Raw genomic sequence first — 18494 nt, 5'->3', positions numbered from 1 at the left:
TCTGAAGAAGCAGACAGTTTTTTCATAGAACTCACGTGGGATCTCTGCAGCTTCCATGTGTAAGAGTTGTGTCCTCCAGACCTCCTAAGAGCACCAGGTTAGAGGGACAAGACAGGCTGAGAGCCTGGCTCAGCTGGGAAGCCCAGTTACTAGTCTGCCCACTTACTTTCTTTATACCAATATTGGCCTTTCTGAGACATAAAGAGCTGAAAATACCCCCTCAAAGTGTATAAATAATATAACTCTTATGTATCATAAAGGCATAAAAAAATAAATGTACTCAAAATCTCCCACAGCATGCACCACTGCTTTGCTATACCTTGCAGCTGGATATCTTGAGGAATACACACCAATAATGTAACACGGAGTATATCTCCCTCCAAATATTAACTTCTACTCTTCTGACATTTTAGGTTATGCTCTTCTCCATTCCAGTTGAAAATACGACTAAATGTCTCATTTTTAGCAGATTGAATCCTAGGAGAAAAAGGAAGACTTTGGACACTGAATGAAAGGCATTTGCATTGTTCTAATGCTGGGATTGTTTCATTCATATCAGATGGCTTTGCTTAAAATGTTGTAATAAAAACAGCTCACATAAACACTCTTGAGAGCTATTATTCACTTGTGTGATCTGCAATAGAATGACTAAGTATAATTTTATATCAATTATCTTTAACGATTGTAAATGTTAATAATTCATTGTAAATAAATCTTGTAAATCAGAGACAAAAATATCCTCTGTGTTCAGATGCTAAAGACAGACCAGTGCCTTCAAATGATGTTTCATCTCATCCTAGAATAGCAGTGTGGGACAGCTGGACTGCCCTCAGTGTGACTGTCTCTCCCCACGGATCGTAAAGAGTCTGGATGACAGGCTGAGAGGGGAACAATTTATATTTTGGTAGTGTAAGCCAGGTGATATGATCCCCATTCTGTGATGCAGCAGTAAAGTGGACTGGATTATCTCATGTTGGGAACCACGTGGACAATTAGTTGAATTACTTATCAGCTAGAAGCTTAGCCTTCCTTATAGAGCACTCCCTTTGTTGGTACATACATAATTATTTTAAAAAAGAGAGACAGACAGATAGACAAGAAATTCTTACTTTCTCTTGATCAAGTTAACTCAGGCAGCAATGGAGTATCACTGATGTGTGAGTCTCCATTCAGAATGTTAGTGTTGTCTGCAACAAACTCCTGACAGCACTTCTAATAGGAAAACAACTCTTTGTAGTCCTCTGCTGCCTTATTTTGTATCAGATGGCCCCACTATGTATTCCATAACTTTCCCCATAGAAGGCTGGATTGCTGTGCTCTGGGTTATTAAAAGGCAAACCACAAATTTCCTCCAGTTATTCTGACACATTGAAAATAGAAACCAACAGTTTAATATGAAGAATCTCACTCTTGCACATAAACAATCTTTTATATTACATATATTCATTTTATAATAACGCATCTATCTCTGTTTTTCGTGCATATTTTTACAGAAAACCTGCCAATGTAATACAAGGTTTTTCTATGTAGCTGTCATATTTATGTAAACTGCATTACAGAACGTTCACTTCCTCCATTTCACTTATTCTTATCTTCCACTAAAACCTGTGTAAGTTTACCTTGGAGGCTCTTCAGGACTTCAGCTTTTATGATTTTTATTGTGTTATTGGTTTTGGTTTTTATAGGGCTCAAAGCAAACTGCTTTTGAGCACTGTCAGGATACAGAGTGATATCACAATATAGTTAATACACCTAATAGGCTTATCATTCCAGAATATCTGTCCAGTCAAACAGGGAAAAGCACACAGCTTGCCTGCATGATGTAGCTACATAGACACATTCTCTCTAATACAGTGGGAGACACACAAAGGACCAGCATTTCAATAGTGGTATATGCCCCCATTCATATGTTTTTATGTTTAATGCAGTATGGAAATAATTTCAGTATTTGCTACCTGTTTTCTCTGACCGGAAGAAAATTACTTCAAGTTAATGCAGTCCATTTGACTACCTACATTCTTACAGGAAATTCTTGCAAATAAATACTGTGTTACTGGGCAATACTAAAAATGCAGTGACAGGAGCCTTTTTAATGAATGTTGTGCTTTTGGTAGTGACAACACAACGGGGTTTGGAATGAAGCAACTGCAGCTCGATGACAGCTTGGGAAAAGGTGTTTTTGCAGAGTGTCACACAATGCAGTTGGCATAATTCTTGCCAATGAGAGAGAATGTAAGTACAGCAGCACTGTTTCTTCCAGCTGGATCACAAGTCCCTTGATCTGCAGCTCAAAAGTGATATGAGCTCTAAAGTATTTTTCATGTCAAATGAGGCAGGAGTATTCAAAGATACGCAGAATATACAACTGTGTTTGAAACGCTTTACACAATGCGGTTTAGGTCATCTCAACCAATACTTGTCAGTAACAGGAACTTGTTAACATTAAATTGATTCTAAGCTTTTGGGGAAAGGTATCTAAGCTTCCTACAGTCTTTGTATTTATGTACTGTCTAAAAGGAAAAATAAAGCCTCTTGGAGAAATGCAGCTTTTGTTCACTCTCCAACTGACAGCACAATGTCTGTCTACTACAATCAAAATAACCCTGATGATCCAAATTCTCAAAAATCTTCTGAAGACCCCACAGCATCTATTACACTACAGAATGAAATGAGTAAGAATGAGCCAGGCACCTCTGAACAGCACAGCTCAGCTTGCTTGGAAGGCTGTAGTCAGCTGGTAAATATCATCTTCCCCATCACCTGCACCACAGGAATCCTGTCCTCCTCAGGTGGGCTCAAAAGATTTGGCCCCATGCAAATAGGCAAGCTGGTGGCGGTCACCCTGCTGGGGACATATTTCTGCTGAAGTTTAGCAGCAAGGACACCAAGGGCCTGAGCAGAAGTGTGCTGATCCAGAGCTCCTTCTCCTGCTGGGAGCTGCAGAAGGAGAGGAAAAACAGCCTGAGCACCCACTGCTGCCTAGCCTGCAGGCAGAGGTGGGCCTTGTTTCCTTTGACACCAAACATTTGAAACTCGGCCTTTGTTATCATGGTGGCCAAGAGAGCCTTCTACTATCACATCTCCCACAAATCCTGCTTTATTCACAAATAGCAAGTCAAGGAGGGCACCTTTCCTGTTGCACTGAATCTTTGTGTAAAGAAATCATCTTGAAGAAATTTAAGGAATTTCCCAGCCTTACTCATCCCAACAGTGACAGTACAGTATTGCAGGCTGACGTGTGGGAAATTGAAGTCTCCCATAAGGGCAAATGCTATCAATCCAGAGACTTCTCTTAATTGCCTGTAGAATAACTCATCAGTGCAATCATCCTGGCTGGGTAATTAAGAACAGACAGCCATAATGACATCTTCTTTGTTTTCCATCCCCCAACCCTTACCCACAGACTCTCAACCACATTAACATTACCTGAAAGGGCTGTAAAGCTGAACTTTCCCCATATATAAGGTGCAACTTTTCTACCTTTCCTGCTCTGGCCATCCCTCCTGAACAGTGAATCAGTGTTACCACTCTGCATCAGTGACACTAAATTTTCTCCACCGAAGTTACAGATTTGCAAGAGACAATGTTCAATGTTCACCTGAAGCACAATGTAAATGTAATTTTGGCAAGTGAGTGCAAATAACTGATCAAAAAAGTATGTTTTAAGTCTAGTGATACACAAAATTTGCAAGTACTCAAGTTGTTGATAACAATCCCTTCAAGAATTTAAATTTTTCCCTGGAATTCCAAAAGCTGCAGTGACAGTTGGGCAGAGGCTGCCATAGCCCACTCATAAAGCTCTGCAAGTAAAGCGTTGTTCTTTCCCTTTGCACGTGACAGCTGAATCCTGAAGCATAGTCAGGGAACATTATCAGTCAGCCCCAACATGTGATAGAGTACTAAAGGCTTATCTTCAAGTGGTAGCCAGAGAGGATGAGACCCTCCCAATAACACACTAGGTGCCCAGGCTGGGAATACAGCTCCTCTGATTTTAGCTAGTTATATTGCAGACATTAATATTAAATAATTGCTAAGGTCTCATTATAGTTAGTGTAGTGAGAAGTTCACTCTGCTATCTTTAAGTAGACATCTTTAGGACACCTTTAGACCCTATGGAGTAGGGCCCCAGTTTTGTTCTCTACACACAGACACCTTAATGCCATTTAAGATGCCATAATGTGGCTGGCACCTAAAGTCTAACAGATATGACACAAGACCCATAGACAGTCTTATTCCTGTGAGGAGACTCTGGAAACCAGAGGAAATACCTGTAGAAATGCAATTCATACCCAAACAATTCCAAGGAGTAGGCTGCTGCATCAAGCTCTTGATATCTACTCACTATAAAGACTATGTGGACACTGCCTGCAAACAGACACACAGAAGCTAGACTAAGCCAAATCCCCTCCAGTCTGAGTTCCCTCTTCTGCCAAGGAGGTTTGTATCCTGTACCACCATAGCTGAGACCTGGTGAGAGCATTCCATATTTATTTTCTGTAAAAAAACATGCTATTAAGAGCAGATACTGGAGAAAAAGATTCTTCCCCCTTTCTTCTGTTTCTTGTTCAAACCATGTCCATTTTTCAATTTTCAGGAAATACAGTGCCAAGTGCTTATTTAAACAAATTATTTTTACGTTTTAGAAAGGACATGTGTTGTGCCTGTAAATTGCTAATAAACACTTGTTATTTAAGAAATTATATGAATATGTGACTTTTCTCAACAATATAGGACACCTGCTGAAGTGAAGAGACATTTTAAAATTAGGTATCAAAGAGTAAAGGCACAGCTCCACCTGTTTTTCCTGCCAGAGTAAGTTTCACAGATAGTGACTGGAAAATTAGCATGCTGAAGCAACAGGCTGTGCCAATACAAAATGCCTGCCTGCAGTACGAGCTCAGCACTGGATTAATTGAAAAAGCACCGAGCAAATGATAGCTCTCTGTGACTTTTCAAGAGGTCTTTTCCAGCAAGACACAAGCAGTTGGGCTGGAAAAGACCTTTGAGGTCATGAAAACTCTAACCCACGACCTAACACCACCTCTTCAACTACACCACTATAGCACTAAGTGCCACAACCAGTCTTTTCTTAAACACCTGGACTAGCTGGTGTGCAGACAGAAACTTTGTTCTCATCTGTCTTGCTTTTCCATAAGGAGTTTCTTCTCAGAGCTTTGCCCGCCCCTCTTTTGTCATTCATTTTGGCCCTTCACTCTCCAAAACAGCTTTTGGACTGATAATCCACCCTTTGTGTGGCAAACACACAGATGCCAGCTCACCCTGACACTGTCTTACTTTTCTGCCCTGTTCCTTAGGCTTTGATTAAAGAAAATGTTAACATAAGAATAGTCTTAATTTCAGCCTGAATTCCACAAAAATCAAATGCATGAGAGATTTAGCTACAGTCCCTGAACTGGATTAAAAGTTGGGGTTTCATTATGTTCTTTAGTGTATCCTTTTCCTCTCTTTAGCTCCATTTATAGGCTCTGTCTGGAGGAACAGATTAGTAATTTTCTTTCATAAAGACTGCAAATGCAGAACTCATATTTTCCCATGTTTTTTGAGTGGAAGGTTAATTTTTCAGGTCTTGCTGAAAGCAAAATTGCTTCTTTGTAAGCTTCCCCCAATGCAGACTTCAGCTCACTCCCTAAGGTAATAGAAAATTAAAATTCTGTAGAAATCAAAAGTACAGGATGAAAAATAGTGATGATAAGCAAATTGTATCCCTGATGGGAAATAAATTTTAAAAATAGGGAATACAGACCAATTGGCTAATTGACTTAGATTAAGTGATATTACTCACCACTTCATTGGAAATACATGTTACAGAAGAACAGTAAATATTGCAATGTTGAAGTAAAATTTTCTTGTATCCCTGAGACAGTCTTCCAGCACTTTTATCAGAGGCTGTTGTACTAGATCATTAGGCTTATTACCATTTTAAAGTTATGCCAAAACCTTTGAAAGAGAATTTTAATAAGCCAAGTTGGCATCATCATGTCCCCACTCTTGCTGAATTTGGACTCATATTCTAAACCACTAAGCTTCTACAGCAGTGGGAAACCCAACCTGAGCTAAGGAGTTCAGGTAGAACAAAATACTGACGTCTTGTCAGCCTGAACTGGGGAATTTTTATTTTCTTTAATAACATACAATTGCAATAAGATTCTGTGCTTAGTTAAGAATCATTTTAAAACACATTCTACTTCACTGAAATTTGTATGTCACCTCTTGAGGACAATAGGAAAGCACAGCACTGGATACCAGCTGCTTTTAAATTGTCATTTATATGACTTCATAGAGTTCCCTTTCTTATCAAAATACCTAAAATTCTGTCTGGGCAGCACAAATCTGGTCCCAGTGGTCTCTTGAAATCTGAGTTTAAACTGGTCTTTTCAAGAAGAAATGAGAGAGAAAACCCTAGAAATCAGAGGGGGTGGAGAGTCTCTTTTAAACAGCTATTTATAAATTTCTACTTCAGAGCAATATGTTGAAGCTGCCAAGTAAAGGAAAGTTGACATTGCAGAAGGCGCATAATCATGTGAGGAGTACTTGTGCTTTGGAACAGGAGACTAAAATATATTTGAGTATGCTTTGCTTCTAAAAATACCTGGATCTATTACCAAGTCTTCTGGGAGAAGAAAAAACAATTCCAATTAGAGATTTATTTATAACAGCCAGATTTCAGTAAGAAGACCTCAAACTACGTAAGCTTTATGTGTGACAGTATTTTAGCTTCTGAAAATTGTGTACATTAGAATGAGACCAGAGGGGCTTTCAGTACTTTAGTCATGAAGTTAATTTTGCACTTATTGAATTACTGTGAAACACTATGGGATATGGCACACTGCATTATTAAGTATTTGAGGTATAATATATTGGTAAGATTCTGAAGAAATGTCTACTTAGACATTCCATGTAGTTTTCAGACTACACCACTACCAAAACATTGGGGAGTTTGAGAGATGGACAAGTTACAGCACATAAGCCAGGTTCTCGGAAGTGTAACAACCACATTTCCCTGTTTGTTCTCTTGAACAACAAATACATTTTCTAAAGCTCCTACATGGGTAAATTTTGAAGTGGAAAACACTCAGCTTTTAGATGTTCCAGTGCATCTTGGCACATACTACTGCATCTCAAGTAGTTTTCAAGATCTGGACACCTTCCTGAAACAGAAGTCTTTATGAGAATCTGGACTTGAATTTAAATGTGTTTTGTTACTACTATGCCTGTAAACTCAGGGTTCTGAGATAAATGATAGAAATTAAGCCACTGTAGTGAGAAACTATTCTTGCATGTGCAATATGTCATATATTAATTTTTCTTTTTTCAAAACATTATCTATCAGGGTATCCCACCAAAACTATACAAATAGTAAGAAGCCCAAAAAGCATCTGGAGTGATTTCACTTGCTTAAGAAAGACTCATTTTATTCTGTCAAAACTGGTATCAAATACTGTATCCATTAAGATACATTATCTTAGCCTTTTATCCAATTTCTCACCTTGCTCCAAATGCAAACACAAAATCAGACCATCTATGAAAGTGATTTCCTCTTCCCTCTATGCCTTCCATCCTTCTATCTGGAGAAGAGAGAGGGTGTCTACCTTCAACTTCTTAGCACCACATCTTCATTTCTTACAGGTCTCTGCTAGGTTTCCCATAGAGCTATCTTTGGCAAAAGTCTCTAATTAATATTCTACATAAAAAGAACTGCAGATTCCAAGACTGATCTACTATTTCCCACTTGGAAATTAATAAATTATGAAAACTTAATTTTTGATTGGAATTACTTATCTGGTTTTCACAGAATAGAAGAAAACCCACCTGAGTTTTTGCCAATGAAATAATACTTTTCCCAAAATACACAGGATTTTTGTGCCTTGTGCCCCTGTTCTGTTCCATGAGCTTGATTCCTTGACTAGAATGTGTCACCTTTGGCAATATTTCTGAGGGACTGCTTGGGATTGTTTTAGTCTTTTGCTCTTGAAAGATTCTTATTGGGGAATAAATGAAAACAAGAATAGGGCTAAGAAAAGAGAATTCTATTTTTCCATTTCAAATAAGTCTGGTGAAAAGTCTTACTTCTGTCAAAAACAAAACACTCCCTATTTCCATCAAATACTTCTTCCCACTTCCTAGCCTCAATTTCCCTTGCTTTTGCTGTCTAATACACTCACCCTCCCCAAAGTCTTTAGTGAGGTGATGGGAGGTGCTGTAAATTGGGGTTGTGCTGTCATGAGGAGGTGCTCACTCTGGGTGGGGAAGCTGCCAGGACCTGGCTGTAACCATCCCAGCATATCTCAAACCCTCTGCCAAACAGGATACTTTGCAGGTTCTGCCTCCCCAGAGATACCAGCTAGGCCCAGTGCTGCCTCCCTGCTGTTCTCAGGTGAAGGTCTCCAGTTCTACAGTAAGGATGCAAGAAGAAACCTCCCACATCTACAAGGAAGTAGCAGACACTACTCTGATTTTAAAAAGGAAGGGGAATACAGAGTCCCCAGGGATTAAAAAAGGTTTAATTGTCCATCTTTTCTCAGAGTCAGGGTAGGTAGGTAAGGGTCCATGGGGGAGGAAAGGCAATTGAATAATACTCTGTTAAATACTACTACTGTGTTCTCTTCTAATTCCAGTTTGGAAACACAATAGGATGACCACAGTGAATGCACTTTATGCTTAGGTTATTTCTGCATTTACAAAAGAGATATACATGAGAAAAATGTGTTCTTTGGGATTTTGAAGCTTCTGACGAATCCAAAGAGACACACTGTAAGGTAGCTAGTAGGACAGAACAACATCTGATCACAGCCTCGGCAGAAGTCCAGACAGCTTTTTCAAGAGCCTTCAGCTAGAAAGCCAACTCTAATCAAAACTGATGTCTCAGCAGAAATAATATATTTACATATGAGAACAGCCATGCTGAAAGGAAATTCAGATTTAAAAACAGTGAAATGAACACAAGAGAAATTTTTTGAAATACATTGATGCCAACATATAATATTTCAACAATCAGAAAATAAAATACATTAGCATTCTCAAATATACAGCTTATACAAAAAATAATGATGATTTTTGAAGTCACTTCACATTCAGTGATCCTGGCAACTAGCAGTGTGTTGAAAGATTCCTTGCAGACATGGGCATCTAGGTGCCACACAGAGCAACTCTGAGCCAGCCTAAGGGGCCAAATCCATTTGCAGCCCCAGGAGCAAGATGACAAACATAATCACACTGAGTGCTCTTGGCTTCACCTTGCCCTGCCCTACATCTCCCGCCATCCTGCACCAAGCACCAGTCAGACAGCATCTTGGCTAAGATTAAAAACGTCAGTAAAGACCAGCTGATGTGGTAGCTGAGAGGGGTCACTGTGACACAGGAGGCAATTGAGTTCTTTGATATGGTGGAGTTTCTAGTTTGCTGGGCCTTTGTAGTGCAGTGTATTTCATAGGTGGCATTAAAGACCATAATGTGTTCAAATGATTTTTTGTGTGCCTAATTCAGGTCACATCACCTGACTGATACTATTAACCATTTCTGCCTTTCAGCAATTGCATACTAACTCTAGGACCTAGGAGAGCAAAACTGGCATTCAAAACTTTCATCTCACTCAGTATTTTGTCTTTCCAGATGAGAGGAGATATTACAGTGCCAACATCCATTTTTATTAAAAAGTCAGAGAGCATTTACCAAAAATTAAAAAAAAAAGCAGTATTTAGCAGAACATGCATTGAGGTATTATGACATTTTACTGTGTTTAAGAGCTGGCTCTAAAAGCAGCATAGTAGCAGCTATCACTCTGTCTGCCTTTCACATAAACAAAGCTTTACAAGTTGATGTACCCAGGATTCCCATCCTGCCTATTCTTTCTGATTTTGTTTGGAGAGTACTAGTTTTGAGCTGTGACTGTGCATTCCCTGAAATAGATCTCCACAACTGACTAAATTGTTTATATTCAGGTTTATAATTCAGATACAAATGTACCTGAATTAAGACACATCCAATTTGTAGCCAGGTAACTGTATAGGTATGACCATCATCCCACAACAGCAATTTCAGTAAGAGTCAAAACAAATTTTTGCATGTGTTAAAAGAAAGATGCAAAGTATAGTTCAGACTATTCTATGCCAGTGAAGGAATTTTTAAGGTGCACCTGAGGACATTGAAAATAATGGCAGAGTGGGGCAAAGATGTCCCAGGATAGTGGATTTGGAAAAGAGCTTGTCCTCTATACCCAGTGCTGAGAACTAGACTCTTGGAGCAATGACAATGAGCTCCTCTGTTTGTCCTTTTGGGAAACGTTGTTCAATGAATGAAGCACTGCACAGGTCATCAGACCAAAATAGCATGAAGTGGCAGAGAGGCAGCTTTCATCAGTGGCAGCTCACAGTTTATCTTGCAGAGGCCAGACCAGCAAAGTTAGCTCTGCAGTACAGGCTCTACTGTAAAAGGTGAAACAACTAGCTGCCTTTCTTTCATAAACTCTTGCAGCTATTCTATTTAATTCAATCTCTGAGAGTAAATGCAATGACAGCTGCAGAAAAAGTAGAATCAGTGAGGTGGAAAGGGGACATTTCTTGAAGTTTTCATAATTAAATTACAGCCATTACCAGAGGAAGCAGAAAAGCTGTAAATCATTCTAGCATACAGATCCAAACACAAAATGTAAGCTTTCTTCCTAATTCATTAATTTCCCCACATTCACATTGTTAGTTATAATTACACCAAAGGAATTATTAATTAGAAATTATTTTGCATTAGGCAATTGGAAGACATGAAGCTCTCATCTGAAATAAAAATCTGTAATGACATTACAACAGTTATGGTTTTATAATAATGTAATATGATTAACTATTACCACATATATAAAAGTATGACTAAGCAAACTAATTAACAATGCTGTTTATCATGTCCTTTATTCTGTTAATACTCTACAATTTGTTCCTTTCATAGCCATTTTATTTATGTAAGGAATAAATTTTTCTTGTACTAATAAGAATCATTATTATGACAACATGCTTACATTTTTAAGTACCTTTACAGTATATAAGACTGGATTGAGAAGCTCAGGCTGGGAGGGGTTAGAATTAATGCACAAGAACAGCCTGAAAACTGCCCCAAATAAAACAGTACATACAGAAAAAATAATACAGAATATAAAACCACAGAATCATTAAACTTAAAGAATTCCAAGATTATCCAGTCTTTGACTGAACACCACCATGTAAACTAAACCACAGCAGCAAGTTCCATGCCCAGTCCATAATGTGAAAAAAGGAAAATTCATATATGTTTGTAATATCTTTCCAAATTAAGTGGTGGAAATTGCTATGGGCACTGCTGCTGGTAAGTGGCCACAATATTTCTGAGCTCTTTTTTCCCCTTCCATCACTACAGTCCTACATTTTTCTCCCTAGTAGCAGAGGAAGGATCCTTGTCAGACAAGGGCACAGTTGTATAAGAAGACTCCTAATCAAGCCCTCATACTCTGGTGTCATGAGTGACCTTGGCTGCAATAATGTGAGCCTGAAGAAAACCTGGATCTAAATGCTACAACCTTCAGGCAAAAAAGCTTTGGATCCTCAGGTGAATTTTTTTCACTTGGTCCTATATCTATTTAAAGAGATATTACAAAATGCTCTAGAATAGCTCAAGAGGATAATCCTTGCTTAACAGAAGCATCATATGATAACTTAATCAAGACTTTTCCATTTGCAGTATGGGCTGTCTGCATCAATCTACATTATTAATGATCCCAAGGAGATCAGTAGTACGTGTTTTATGACGAGGAAGAAATAGCTAAGGGAAATACCTAGTCTGATTCACCAGAAACACAAACCACAAAGGGGAATATGAATCTTGAAGTAATCATGCTAACCCCAGACACTACAGAGATACTTTTTGCCCAGTAATTCAGTGTCATTTATCTTAGTATATACCATGCTTAAGGTTTTCCAGATAGCATAAATACAGAGTGATTTCACAAGACCTTGCTCTGAGTCCTTGAGAAAACTGGAGGAGGAGGACCAGCCCTGAGGAAGAGTCTGCCTCACCTGCCCTACTTTCAATACCAGAAGCATCTTTTGCTGGTAGGATAGGGCTGTGCCATAGTGTAATTTGAATCCTTATTTTTCACAAAATTTGTGGGACCAGGTGCTAGTGGCAGAATCTTCCCCTTTGTAGCTATGCCATATTCTGTACAGTTCTGGCCATTGGTAAGTTTGGCAGAGAGCCTGGGAAGCAGGACAAATCACACTCTTCTCTCAGCAATAAAGGGTATAATGTATTCAGATGTTTGTCAACCAGTGTATCAGAAATTCATACCTACCCCCATGGGGAGGCTGGCCAAACACTTTCTTGGTTTACAAAGTCTGTAGCTGTATTTGTTCTAAAAGGCTTTTAAAAAGCAGCAAATCATTGCATTCCTGCTGCTTTATCAACCATCAAAGAAGTCAAATTTGAAAGTAAAACAAACGCCAAATGAAACCAGGCTTCTCTGGAGCAAAGCAGTTTGAAAGTACCTGATGGACAGATGGATGGATACACCGTGTAACTCCAGCTGGACTCTTCAGAGCATAAGGTAGAAAGCAAACAGCACAAAATCAAGCTCTCTCAATGTTCTAGTTTTCAGTACTGTGAAAATACTGATTTCTCAAAGTTTCTATACGCAGTAGTATTTGTAGTAGATAGACCTCCAGTTCTTCACAGTTTTGAATAGATAAGCAACATATTAGATAGAAAAAGTAGTATTAAACCAGTACTCAATCCAAAGGAGGTTTACATTTTTTACAGTGACATTGATTTTCTTTGTGCCTACAGAGTCTGAGAGTTATTGCAAAGTTTTCCTTAAACAAATAACAAATATCCATTCATATCTATCTGACAGAGACTTTAATGTTCAAATACATCTTTAACATGTATAAATAACTTAAATATAAAAAGTTATACCACTTTATTTTTCATTAAGACTCTCGGGGCAGGAGTCCCCCCCAAATACATCACTAGCTCAAAGGTGTTATGTTGTCTTCATCAAAACAGCAGTGTTCAAATCTTATTCAGCTGCATGTTCACGAAATGGTTGGCAGTGAAGATATTTATGCAAAAACCAGTGTTCTGTGTATTTTGGGGCCAAAGCACGAACATAAGCTCCTGTGGTAGCAAACAGATTTGTATGCTATTGTACATTAACAAGTCACTCCTAATTTAGCAATATCCAACACAGGAGGAGATTGGGAAACCTGGGGTTTCCCAAGCAGGTAGAAGACTGTGCTTAGCTGTTCTAAAGGACATTTAGTTTTTTTAGAACCAAAGGAGTAAAGACCATGAACATGACATTTACAGTAACGTCAAAGGAAAAGTCTGCTTTGGCTGGAGACCCTAAGAAACATGGCTGGAAAGATAGAGTGCAACAGAGAGAAAGTGTGGAATTTGCACTCATCGCCTATGGGTGTGCTGGAACTTTGATCCAGAAATTCTAAAGTTGTATCAGCTGGGTAGTTCTCACTGTAGAAAGCAGGAAAATTCTGGTAGCCAATTATTTGATACTTCTACTGTAAAGCACATATGCAGAAACTTTTGTGACCTTGTCAGCTATTTGAGGTTTTACAAGGTTTTTATATTATTTTTATTAGCATTTAATTTGGAATTGAGTGTAATTCAAGATAATTGAAACATGTTATAAAGTGCTAATGCTATAGGTATGTCAATCATTAAAATTAGATTTCTGGGACATGCTGGCAAAGGCATATTTCAAGACTTCCCCCAAAACCAGAATCTGTTACTACTTATTGACACTCAGGTTTGGAGGCTGGTACTAATAGAAAGTTTTGCTACTAATCACTCTTTTCCTTCCTTCCTCCCCATCAGAATTACTGATATGGCAGAATCACAATGTGGGAATGTAGTCATACACCAGGAGGGAGCTTGTGAAAGGCAAGGTATCACAAGCAAGGCATCTTCTTAATTATCAAAGGGAATCCAATCCTGAGCAATCACAAGCATTATGTAGTATAAGCTCTTCTTAAAATAAACTAGTTTCTGTTTTAAATCAATTAAATTTAACTCCCAGTACTCCTTTAGAAATTCTGTTTCAGAAGCTGTTTTCTCAGACAATTTAAGCCTCTGTTTAATTCTAATCTGAATTTATTCAAGGCTATTTCATATCCCTTTCCTCTTGCACCAGCACTGTACTTCATCTGAAACAGCTCTTGAATCTCCCTGATGTATTTATAAGAGCAATTATAGCCCTCCTCAAATTAGACTGACTTTGCTGGAATAAACACAGTTTTCTAAGTATTTTCTGATAAGAATGCTTTCCATTTCCGCAGTCATCCCAGCAATAACAAAATCAGAGTAGTTTGGGTTGGAAGACACCTGAAAGATCATCTAGTTTCAACCCTTCTGCCGCAGGCAGGGACACCTTTCTCTAGACGAGGTTGCTCAAAAACCCATCCAACCTGGCCTTGAACACTTCCAGTAATGGGGCATCCACAACTTTTTTGGGCATCCTGTGCCAGTGTCTCACCACCCTCACAGAGAAGAATTCCTTCCTTATATCTAATCTAAATCTACCCTCTTTCAACTATTACTTTGTCCTGCCATTACAGGTCCTTCTATGAAGTCCTCCAGCTCTCTTGCAGGCCCGTTTAGGTACTGGCAGTGTACTGCAATCCTTTTACTGGTTTAATTTCTTTTGAAGATGGACAATCAGAACTATAAGTGGCATTCAAGACAAGGTGTAATTCACATCCTTTAAACAGCAGAAATATTTCTACGTCTTTTGCTGGGAAAACTTCACCAGAACCATACACATGTTCCACAAGTGTATGTCAGGTGTCCTGTGACAACACTCAGATATTATATAATCAATTCTCTCCATGCTCATTTCCTGGTGATCAGCTCCCCCTGGTTTCTCTTCCAATACCCTCAGCAGAACAGATCCCCTTAGCTATAGCCTTGCACTGGGAATGTATAGAAAATGAATCTATTTCAGATACTCCAGCACAACCCTTGTAACAATAACTTGCACGTCTGGCATGTTAGTCTTGCCTCCTAACCTTGTAACATACTTCAGTGTGCCAAGCCTGTTGAATGACAAAAGTAAATAACATGAACATCGCAGAACACCAATAGGTTCCTATCAGTACAGGTTTCTCCTTGAATCATACTTTATCCATCTTTCAGTGGATCCATCAATCTCCACATCACCTGCTTCGCTGCAGTCATGTAGAAGCTCTGCATTCCATCCATAAAAATCTCTTTTCTTCCAAGTCAGCTCAATTTGCCACATCTACCTTCTGTGAACCTGATTTGATATAATTAGCATTATTCTGGTTGCTTAGATGTTGATTCTTCCTTCCTATTTAGTTCAGATCAGTTCACTTTCCTTGAATGCAGCCCCTTTACTTGCTAGTGATACATATCCTAGTAGTTTGCTAGTTACTTGAAATTTTTACTCTGTCTGGTACTTTCCTTTTTAAGCCACAAAATAATACAGGCAGTACCCAAATGGTTTGAAACCCTGAACCTATTCCAGAAATAAGGAAGGGTATTCAGCCTTCAAAAGCTCTAACTTCCTGGCCTGCTGCCCACATCAAATATCCTTCAGTGACAAACAGTAGCAGCCTTAAAAAAAACTCTATTCTTCAGCCTTTTCCCAGCCAGCACACCTAAGGCTTTTCTCAGAAAATTCCCAAAGCACTTTACTTGCAGCTAAAGAGGCTCCTAACCACTCTGGCAGTCTCCCCACCTTACCTGGTCTGGAACTTTTTATCCCAGCTCTTAAGTCACTGAGCCACAGTTGGGCAACTTCTTGCTCTCTGATAACCCCATTGTGCTTCTCCATGGCAGAATGTATCCAACTGCAATGACATATACTTTAAATATACAGACAGCTGTGGCCCCACCTCAGCTGTGGGTTTGGCTTTTTACATATCTACACTGGCTAAATTATTGCTATAAATTTAAAATAAATAAAGTGAAAGAAATAATTCAGAGAAATAATACAAGTTGGTGCAATCATATAAAGGTAGAGAAAAGCAAAAAAAGAAAAGTGATGTAACATGCAAATCTAAAACAGTCCAAAAGAGATTCTTTTTGGAAGTAGTAGAAATGTGATTATGTGTGTGACTTAAAAAAAAGGAATATACAGCACAGTATAACTCTATAGGCTGTGAAAGTGGTTCTCATTTTCATAGCCCTGAAAATAACCATTTGATTTAAAGAGCTGGAAAGGTTACAAAATTTTTGATTACTAGTGCAAACACCGAGTATAAAATAAAACATCAAGAAGAGTTCTTTTAGGTAAAGATTTAAATTCCAGTGATTTCATGTCTCAAAGATTTTTTTTACCTTTTCTCCCCTTCAATTTCATTTATTTGTAAAGTATTGTCTAACAGAAAAAGTTATTTTCTCTGCAGAGCACCACAACACTGCCTCAAGGAATTTAGCCAGACAAAGTGAGACAGATGTGTTAAACAGATGGATGCCAAGGAAGTGGCTTGGTTTCTTAAACAATGCATGTTGAAGGACTGGGAAATAAGTGGAACAGAGTCTTGGATGGACTAAAATAGGGGACAGGGCCTTTCATCTTACTGTAAAGGAAAGCAAGAAAACCATCTATTCCATATGAATAAACCAGTGCTTTAATTGTCAACTTTTCTGACTAATCTAAGTGTATATTTCCCGCATTGTCCCACAGCTCAAAGCTGTCTTAAGCAATAAACCCTCTGCACAAGGTGCTGTAATTTTACTTCAGCCCTTAATGAATTAAGCACAAATGCACATCCTAGCCAGCTGAATGAAATAGAAACCATGCAATATATCTTTGCTGCCAGAGGCTGTCCTGTGGTCCCCTCATCAGCTGCAGCAAACATGCACATGGAGGTGACGGACTATGCAGAGTCACATCCACAATATGCCTGGCAGGGCATGCCTGGTAACCTGACATTTACCTTTTGTCATGCTATTTGTATGAAACATAAGTAATTGTGAAGTATAAAAAGCAAGTTTTAGTCCCATGAAGCATCTGGGAATACAGTTTGCATTCAGTAGCCAAACAATTTCAGTGAGCCACATATAGGTCTCATTCAAGTCATCATTTGTTGCTTTCAAAAGCTCTACTTATTGTCTACAAAAAAAAAGTTCTTGTACATCTCACTTCAAATTCCCTAAAAAGACCTTCTATAAATAAGATGGATGCTCAATGCTGTATTGAAAATTATCTTTTAAAATTTGTTGGTTTGCTGCTTGATAATTGATCTTTCTCCAAACCAGCAGACACTTTACAAAATGCTGGATGCAGTCATGTATTCTCAGAGATCGGCTGAGTACTCCTTTTCCCTAACTTTACAAAATGAGTTCTGTACCTCTTTGAATGTATGTGTCACAAGGTTGTTCCTGAAGTCTACTTTTTATTTTTTTATGTGCTGAATACAAGATATATATGCTGAAGTATGTGAAACTGAGGCAGTCTGAAACAGGTAGGCAAAAATTACATCCTGGTTTTGTCAATATTTTTAGACATAAGATGATGTAATTCATTACAAGAAAAATTAACACCTTACCTTTATTATCTCTCAGAGGTTACATCAGGAGCTTTGAACCAGTGGACTTATACAGGATAATTACCACAGCTTAATAAAACAAAACAGTCTCCATTTCTGAAAACAGATGCTTTTATTCTCAGATCATGCCTACACATAGGAAAGAAAAGTTACTTATTGCAATGTGATAACACCCAGAAACCATTTAGCCACATGATCCTAATATTTTTGTATCTTGATCTTTTTAAGAAAATATCAAGTGAACTGCTTTCAACTGTCACAGAAAGTCTTTACTTCCTCAATGAGACAGCAGAGCCATACTTTAATCTAGAGAAACACAGACTACAGTTTCCTTTCAGTATCTAGGAAAGCACACACTTCTGACCATTGCCTCCACCAAGAATCATAGGGTAATAAAGGTTGTCAAGTTTTCTTTGTGACTTTCCTGCTCCTCAGATGCATCAGACACTTAATCAGCACTAGCAGTTCCTTTACCCTGCACTTCACATTACATTTAAGTGCTGAAAAGGTTTAAAGAAGGGTGGCTTTGGTGACTGGCTAGCAGAAAAAACAAGAAGTAATGATATCTTCCAACCAGGGAACAGAACAGGCTAGGATATGTGGTTTAAATTGAATTTATAAGAGATGGGGTACTGTCACCTGGTCCTCACACAGGGCACCAGTTGACAGTGGACTTAAGACTGACACAAGCAGTGCTTATTATCTTAAAAAAATTCCATACCTTCTCTCTCTGAGTTTCCTATGGGCAGCTCCACACAGCACTGACTTCTTCCTTCTGCAGGACCAACCAACTTATTCCTCTCCCTCACACACCCACCTAAGCCTCCATCAGCTCAGCACAGCCAACAAACCCACAGCCAGCTACCCACTCTTTTATAACACCCATCCTTGTTGGATACAGCTGTGACCTATTAGGGGCAAGGCTGTTCC

The 18494-nt window shown here is 38.7% G+C and overlaps 1 long non-coding RNA gene across 5 annotated transcripts; it reads right to left on the bottom strand.

Annotated features, from left to right (window-relative positions):
• Positions 1-1544: 1544 nt before the first annotated feature.
• On the bottom strand, positions 1545-18426 carry LOC135293906 (uncharacterized). 5 transcript variants are annotated; one of them, XR_010356021.1, is made up of 5 exons: positions 18286-18426; positions 17565-17693; positions 15754-15860; positions 15208-15304; positions 1545-2937 (listed from the first exon to the last, which is right to left on the bottom strand). It is a non-coding gene; the product is annotated as an uncharacterized LOC135293906 (long non-coding RNA). The 5 variants fall into 5 exon arrangements; XR_010356019.1 differs by lacking the exon at positions 1545-2937 and adding an exon at positions 12577-15083; XR_010356020.1 differs by lacking the exon at positions 1545-2937 and adding an exon at positions 12577-13149.
• Between the last annotated feature and the right edge of the window lie 68 nt (positions 18427-18494).

This window comes from Passer domesticus, chromosome 2, assembly GCF_036417665.1.
Source record: "Passer domesticus isolate bPasDom1 chromosome 2, bPasDom1.hap1, whole genome shotgun sequence".
NCBI lineage: Eukaryota > Metazoa > Chordata > Aves > Passeriformes > Passeridae > Passer > Passer domesticus.
Note: the sequence above shows the minus strand (reverse complement) of the source record. Positions and strands in the feature narration are given on the sequence as shown.